Source organism: Microtus ochrogaster, chromosome 18, assembly GCF_000317375.1.
Source record: "Microtus ochrogaster isolate Prairie Vole_2 chromosome 18, MicOch1.0, whole genome shotgun sequence".
Taxonomy (NCBI): Eukaryota; Metazoa; Chordata; class Mammalia; order Rodentia; family Cricetidae; genus Microtus; species Microtus ochrogaster.
Genome location: NC_022020.1, coordinates 45,333,309 through 45,339,300, shown reverse-complemented (window position 1 = coordinate 45,339,300; position 5,992 = coordinate 45,333,309). Strand labels below are relative to the sequence as shown.

Genomic DNA, 5,992 nt, shown 5'->3' with positions numbered 1-5,992 from the left:
TGTGTGTGTGTGTGTGTCTGAGTACCTACAACAGAGATGAAAAGAAAACCATGCAAATGACCAGAAATACTATGAGATGAAGAGGAGTGGATAAAGGTATAAAAGTAAAAATACAAGCAAGTTTTGGAGCATATCTTACCAGACAGAGTAGAGCACAGTGAAATGAAAACGGATCCCCAGCAATAACAGAAGAACTTAGTCAAACAGGCGAGCCACTGCTGATGTGATGTCATGTTTGGCTCTTAAACATGAATCCAAATCTCTGCCCAAATAACAAACAATACTGACAAAACTCTGCCCACCCCCATAAGAATCCAGATTCTATTTTAGTGTGTGTGTGTGTGTGTGTGTGTGTGTGTGTGTGTGTGTGTGTGTGTGTGTGAGGAGTGGGGTGGGGTGTACACATGCCACAGCATGTATGTGTGGAAGCCAGGGGTATCTTAAACTTGTCTTAAGATAAGTCCTCTTCTGTTTGTCATCTGTATATGCCAGGATAGCTGGCTCACAAGCTGTCAGGGATTTTTGTGTGCTTGCCCATCATCTCCCTGCAGGAGTAGTAGATTATAGATACTGTTGCTATCTACCATATTTTATGTGGATTCTGGGGACTTTAAGTCAGCTTCACATGTTTGTATGTCAATAATTTTATACAAGGAACCATCTCCTCAGATTGTCACCTTATAAATATGCATCTTGGTTGGTTCAGATATACCTGATCCTGAATGCAGTAGGCCAGAAAAGCAGCACAAAACATCACAAGGGGCTATTGAAGGCTTGCTCCAAGCCAAAGCTGGGACTTTCATCAGAAGGAGGTGCATGAACAAGGCACTAAGAATAATATTCAGAGAAATAGGTGTGCCAAATTTGTGTTTTAATAAGAATTTCTGTAAAATAACAATGTAGGGAAAATATACACAGCACACTGCTAATGTCAATACCTCACACAAACAGAATGTTCTAATACTCTTTGGCAGAATGCTAATTTAAATTTACTGCCCATTACTTTAAGTGGAAAGAATCACAATCTCTAATCCCTTGTGTGATTTTAGCACATATCTAAGTATCCCTTTTTCCTACTCAAATGGTATAACTGCTAACCCAGAGAGTTTTGAGAACAGTAACAAGATTTCTTGTAGGGCCAGTGACTTCAGAACTGCAAATACACTAGGCATTGTGCAAAGAGATGGCGCAACGCTTAAAAGGAAACCCACAAAAACTCTTGACAAATTAATCATTCTATGATTAGTTTTGCATAGAGTTTTACATGGAGTATCCAATAAACAAGAAAATCTTGAACTAAAGATGAGGGATAACAAGTGGGGAGACAGGCAGAGGGGTGATAAGATCGAAACAGTAAAGAGATCAGATCAATCGATCAATCCGATGAGCCCTGAGGAGGGGAGAAGGAGAGAGGCAGAGGAACATCATTTAGGTATCTGGGCTGCATGGGCAGAGCAGTTGGTGCTGTCAGTTGTAGACACAAAGGATGCGTGAGGAGAAGTGTTAAAAAAAAAATGAGTTGTTTTGGAATATATGCTAATGTTTGATAGTATTTCCATTATAAGAGTAATTGTCTGAACCGTTTTCAACAGGTGTAAAATATTAATTTAAATGTGACTACAGTACATTAAAAAACTCTTCTACGTGATATATAAAGATGGGGATATGGATGTAGACAGGACACAGATTAGCTGGAAAATGCAGTGATCTAAAGAGAAGGGAACAAAAACTTGAACGAAAGGGGAGGGATGACTTGTGGGGCAACAGACACAGAGGTGATGGGATCACGATACCCAGAATGCTGCTCAGTTATGGTGTCACACCATTTGATGAAGAGTCGAAGTCCAAGAAATAGGTTTGACCCATAATGCTGACAAAATTCTTCAAAATGACAGTGTTTAAAGACACAAAACAGTAGCAGTACATGCTAAGCTCAGGGACACTGAGGAGCACAGTGCTGAAAGGGAGCTTTTTCCCAGTTACTGTTAAGTCTGCTAAATCGTTGGAAATGTAAGGGTGTTTTTAAGGCGAATAACAGTAGTCAGGATTGTCTGTGAAAAGGCAAGACATAAAATGAGGACAGGCAGATATTTCTTGGGTAAATAAGGGTGTACTGTACCTTATATGAATATGATTTTGTTTGGGCACATAAAGCTATGCAATCATAATCTCCTTTAGGTTAAAAATGAAAAATTAGGTTAAAAATGAAAAATGAAGTATTTGGACTGGAATGTTGTCAGTTGGAAAAACAAAAGGACTTAAAGGCACTCCTCACTGACAGGACAATTTCCTCTTAAGACTGTCTCAGTGAGAATGCATTTGGGAGCCCTGGCCACCAAGCAGAAACAGCAACTAATACAAAAGAAGGATGTGTCCTTCAGCCTCTTGTCCCCAAGATAAGTCTCTGTGGTCAAGGGATTTCCAGAGAATTTGATTTGGGTTTGTTCTCTCCCAAAGATCTCCTAAACCAAACAGAAACAGCACTGCTTAGATTCCTGCAGTTCTGGTGTTAAACCCAATTAACTACGGCTGCACACCTTCAAGGCACTTTCTCCAAAAACTATTATTTTTTTATCTTTATGTGAATAAGTTGTGTTGTATTTGTAAGTAGACATGGGTGCCATGGATCTCAGATAGAGGAGAGTTACTCCCACCATCCACCTTATTTGAGACTGCGCTCTCTTTTTTAGTTCTACATATTCCACCTTAGCTAGACCAAGAGTTTCTAAGGACTCCCATCTTTGCTGAGATTATAGGCATGTACTGCTATTCAGCACTTCACATGCAGTCTGTGTACTCAGACTCTAGTTCTCATGATTGTGTGATAAGTGTTCAGTACACTGAGCCACCCCCCAGGCCAACATTCTTTATTTAATTATGTTTTAATGTTATGTGTACAAAACTCTACATCTACAATAAAAGACATCTCATGCTATCTAAAGCATTTTATCTCAGACTGTTGATGTTCAATTTCTCTAAATGAAATGATGAAAAACAATAACAAAAACAAACAACAACAACAAACAAGTGTAAATTGTGTTCATAGAGAATAAATACAAGGTAAGATATTATGCAAACAAAAAAGTAGTTAAAGTTGTCAAAGTTTCTTATTAGAGAAGGCAGTGTAGAAAATATCTCAGGCAAGCTACTTTTCTTTCATGAGTCGCCACCACCATCAGGATATAAAAGTTCCTGCTTCAAGAGGCACAGACTAGTGAAGAGCTACAGGAAAGGCAGGAGGAACATTGATGACTGGAGAAAGCCTGGGGCAGTGGAAAGACTAGCTTGTTAGGGGACCTAAGTTTAGCAATGGGGAAACAGCAGGGGGATAATCATCGTGCAGCTGGTGATCTCCAGAATGTCAGAAACAGGCAGCCTGCCGCACTCGCTGAGCACTCTGTACCTGCACAGCATGGATACAAACACACGAACAGACAATGTGCCAAATGTCCTTAGGCTCCCAAAGCACCTCCTTAAATGAGTATCAAGCAAAACCTTCGTGTGTCTAGCTTTTGGAGTTTCTTTACACTCCCAAGACTACCGTCCTGATCCTAGGTCTCCTCTCCCACTTGGCTGGATGACTAAAGCAGTCTCCTAAAAGACACAGTCATCCTTGGATGCTCAGGAGCATCACTTGCACCACGCCCTCTGTGGTGGTCATCATCTCTCCATCAGCACCTCCCTCTTAACCTGTATCTCAGAAGCCTTAAATAGATACACCCGCTGAACACGGCAATCTGGGATTCCAGGTGCGATAGATCATTTTGGTGTTGTGTCTTATAATGAATGTTCAACTTGATCTTTATAATGCAGGCATTCTAAGGCTCCTTGCTTCCCTTGAGCATCAGAGGGACATGAACCCAGAGTTCTTCTTCTCATTCCTATGCTAACCAAACTTCCTATTTTTGTCTTATTTTCTCTCCTTATTCAAAAAGATATTATTAATGAATAAAAATAGTACAAAAGTCAAGTAACAAGACATGCCAGAGATTTACTTTTAAAATCATTTATTATTAATGAAAACGTTCAAATTCACATTTCTATTGCAAAGTGTTTATACATGTTAAAGTAAATAATACTATACCACTGAAATTTAGATATTAAAATTCTAAATATTATAAAAATAGAAGATGTGACATCATTCATCATTGCCACTCAATAAGTACCTTCATGTTGTGTGGCTAAGGAAATTATCACCTTCATTTTAAGTGTGGTATGGAGGTACCCAGAGCACAAGAGAACGTCTCTTCTACATTCTAGCTGCTTAGGAACTATAATTTGAATAAACTTACAAACTCTATGGATAATAATCAAAACAGTTCAAATAACACTTCATTGCAAGTATGAAAAACAGTCTGTTTTATGACCATAAGATGTTGGAAGATCTTGTGATTTGACCTCAACCACTGTTCTAGTTACCTTAAAAGTCACATAAATTCTGAAAAGTACCCAATTGATGGATGTTTCTAGATATTCCAGAGTGCATTCCAGACAGAGATTTCAAATAAGTGACTTTGGAAAACAAATAGGGCTACCCCCACCCCATTAAGCTACTCTTTAAACAAGTTAATATCTAAAATGGAATGTCTTGGTCATTTCTATGTGATGAGATTTAAAAAATGATTAATGCTATCTCAAAAAATTATTATTCTCCAAAAATATGGGGGTACACACAGATTTTGGGTGATTCGGGAGTCCTAAAATCCAAACGTAAGCTTTGAGCATTCATTTTGTTCACTACTGAAAAGTCAAATAAAATTAGAGTCTAGGGTCTCAAATTGATTAGAAAAGAGCAGGCTGCTTTTATCCACTCAGGTCACTGTCCTGTTCTGCTTCCCTCTTTTTTAAATACTGCTATAATTCATCTTTTTACTGAACCTAGGCTTGTTTCCTGAGCATAAGAGCCCAGATGAAGGAAAGGTCAGTATCCCAAACTTCTTAGCACCAATTCCTCCCCAGCCATAGCTGTGCCTTGGAGAGCCTGAAGCTCAGAAAAGGTAACTGAGCATGACTGAGGAAAGCACAACCTTGTTACTTCATTGTTTAGCTGTAGTCTATGAGAATCAAGATTGAATGCATGCTCTGGCCATGAGAAAACACATAAAAAACTCTAACTACCATTCCTTTGAAAGCAACGTGTCCGTGAACAAGAGGCACAGAGAATGATTAATCCTTTCTGCATACAACAAGCCCCATAAATGCATTGCATTGCACCACATGAAAATCTCATTGACTGGATTATGCTTCTCCCACACACACTGCATTGTGGTTTTGATAACAAGACCCTAAGCTGCCATGAATATCCCACAGAGTCTTCACAATCTAATTAGTAACAACCACACACGCACACACAACATTTAAACAACGCACACACACATAGTTTATAACCATTGACGTGTCTGATAGGCAGTTGTTCAAAGACAGCACAGACTGAATATTTTGAGTGTAAATGTCATCTGAGAAGCCCTGATAACATCCAAAGCAAAGCGACCCCAAGGTTGGGCACTGAACATAAAAGTTTTTAAAAAGGCAAACAGGACCAGTCATTAAGAAAAAACAAACAAATGAAAACATTGATAGAGCCATTGGGAGCATAGCAGAAAGTACAGAAATTATACATGTGATTCAACAAAGGCAATGAGTATACCACATTCCAACTACTGAAAAACATTTTTGTTTGTTTAGATTTGATTTCTCATAGGGTTTTATTTTCTGTAAATAAATGTTTTTTTTTTTTCATAATATGAGTCATAGGTCTCTCCAAGGATAACTGGTGGTATTCTGCTTGTCAGAGAAAAGGCTAACTGAGAGGGACTTCCTAGTATTCTGGGAAAAGGGACCACCCAGGCTCATCCTCTCAGAGTTCTTCTCACCAATAGAGAGAAGTGAAACATCCCATTAGTTATAAGGTCTGCAAAGCCTGAGCCCCTGACATTTTCAAATAGGCATTTATCCAGCCAACAACTAACCCTAGGCTAAGCTTCAGGCATAT

The 5,992-nt window shown here is 38.9% G+C and overlaps 1 protein-coding gene and 1 pseudogene across 1 annotated transcript in view; one reads left to right on the top strand and one right to left on the bottom strand.

Annotated features, from left to right (window-relative positions):
• The window catches only part of Chsy3 (chondroitin sulfate synthase 3), a 228,842-nt gene that overhangs the window by 150,298 nt on the left and 72,552 nt on the right, over positions 1 to 5,992 (bottom strand). The gene's annotated exons all lie outside the window — the stretch shown is intronic.
• Positions 1 to 5,992, top strand: part of LOC102001559 — a 52,420-nt pseudogene that overhangs the window by 44,716 nt on the left and 1,712 nt on the right.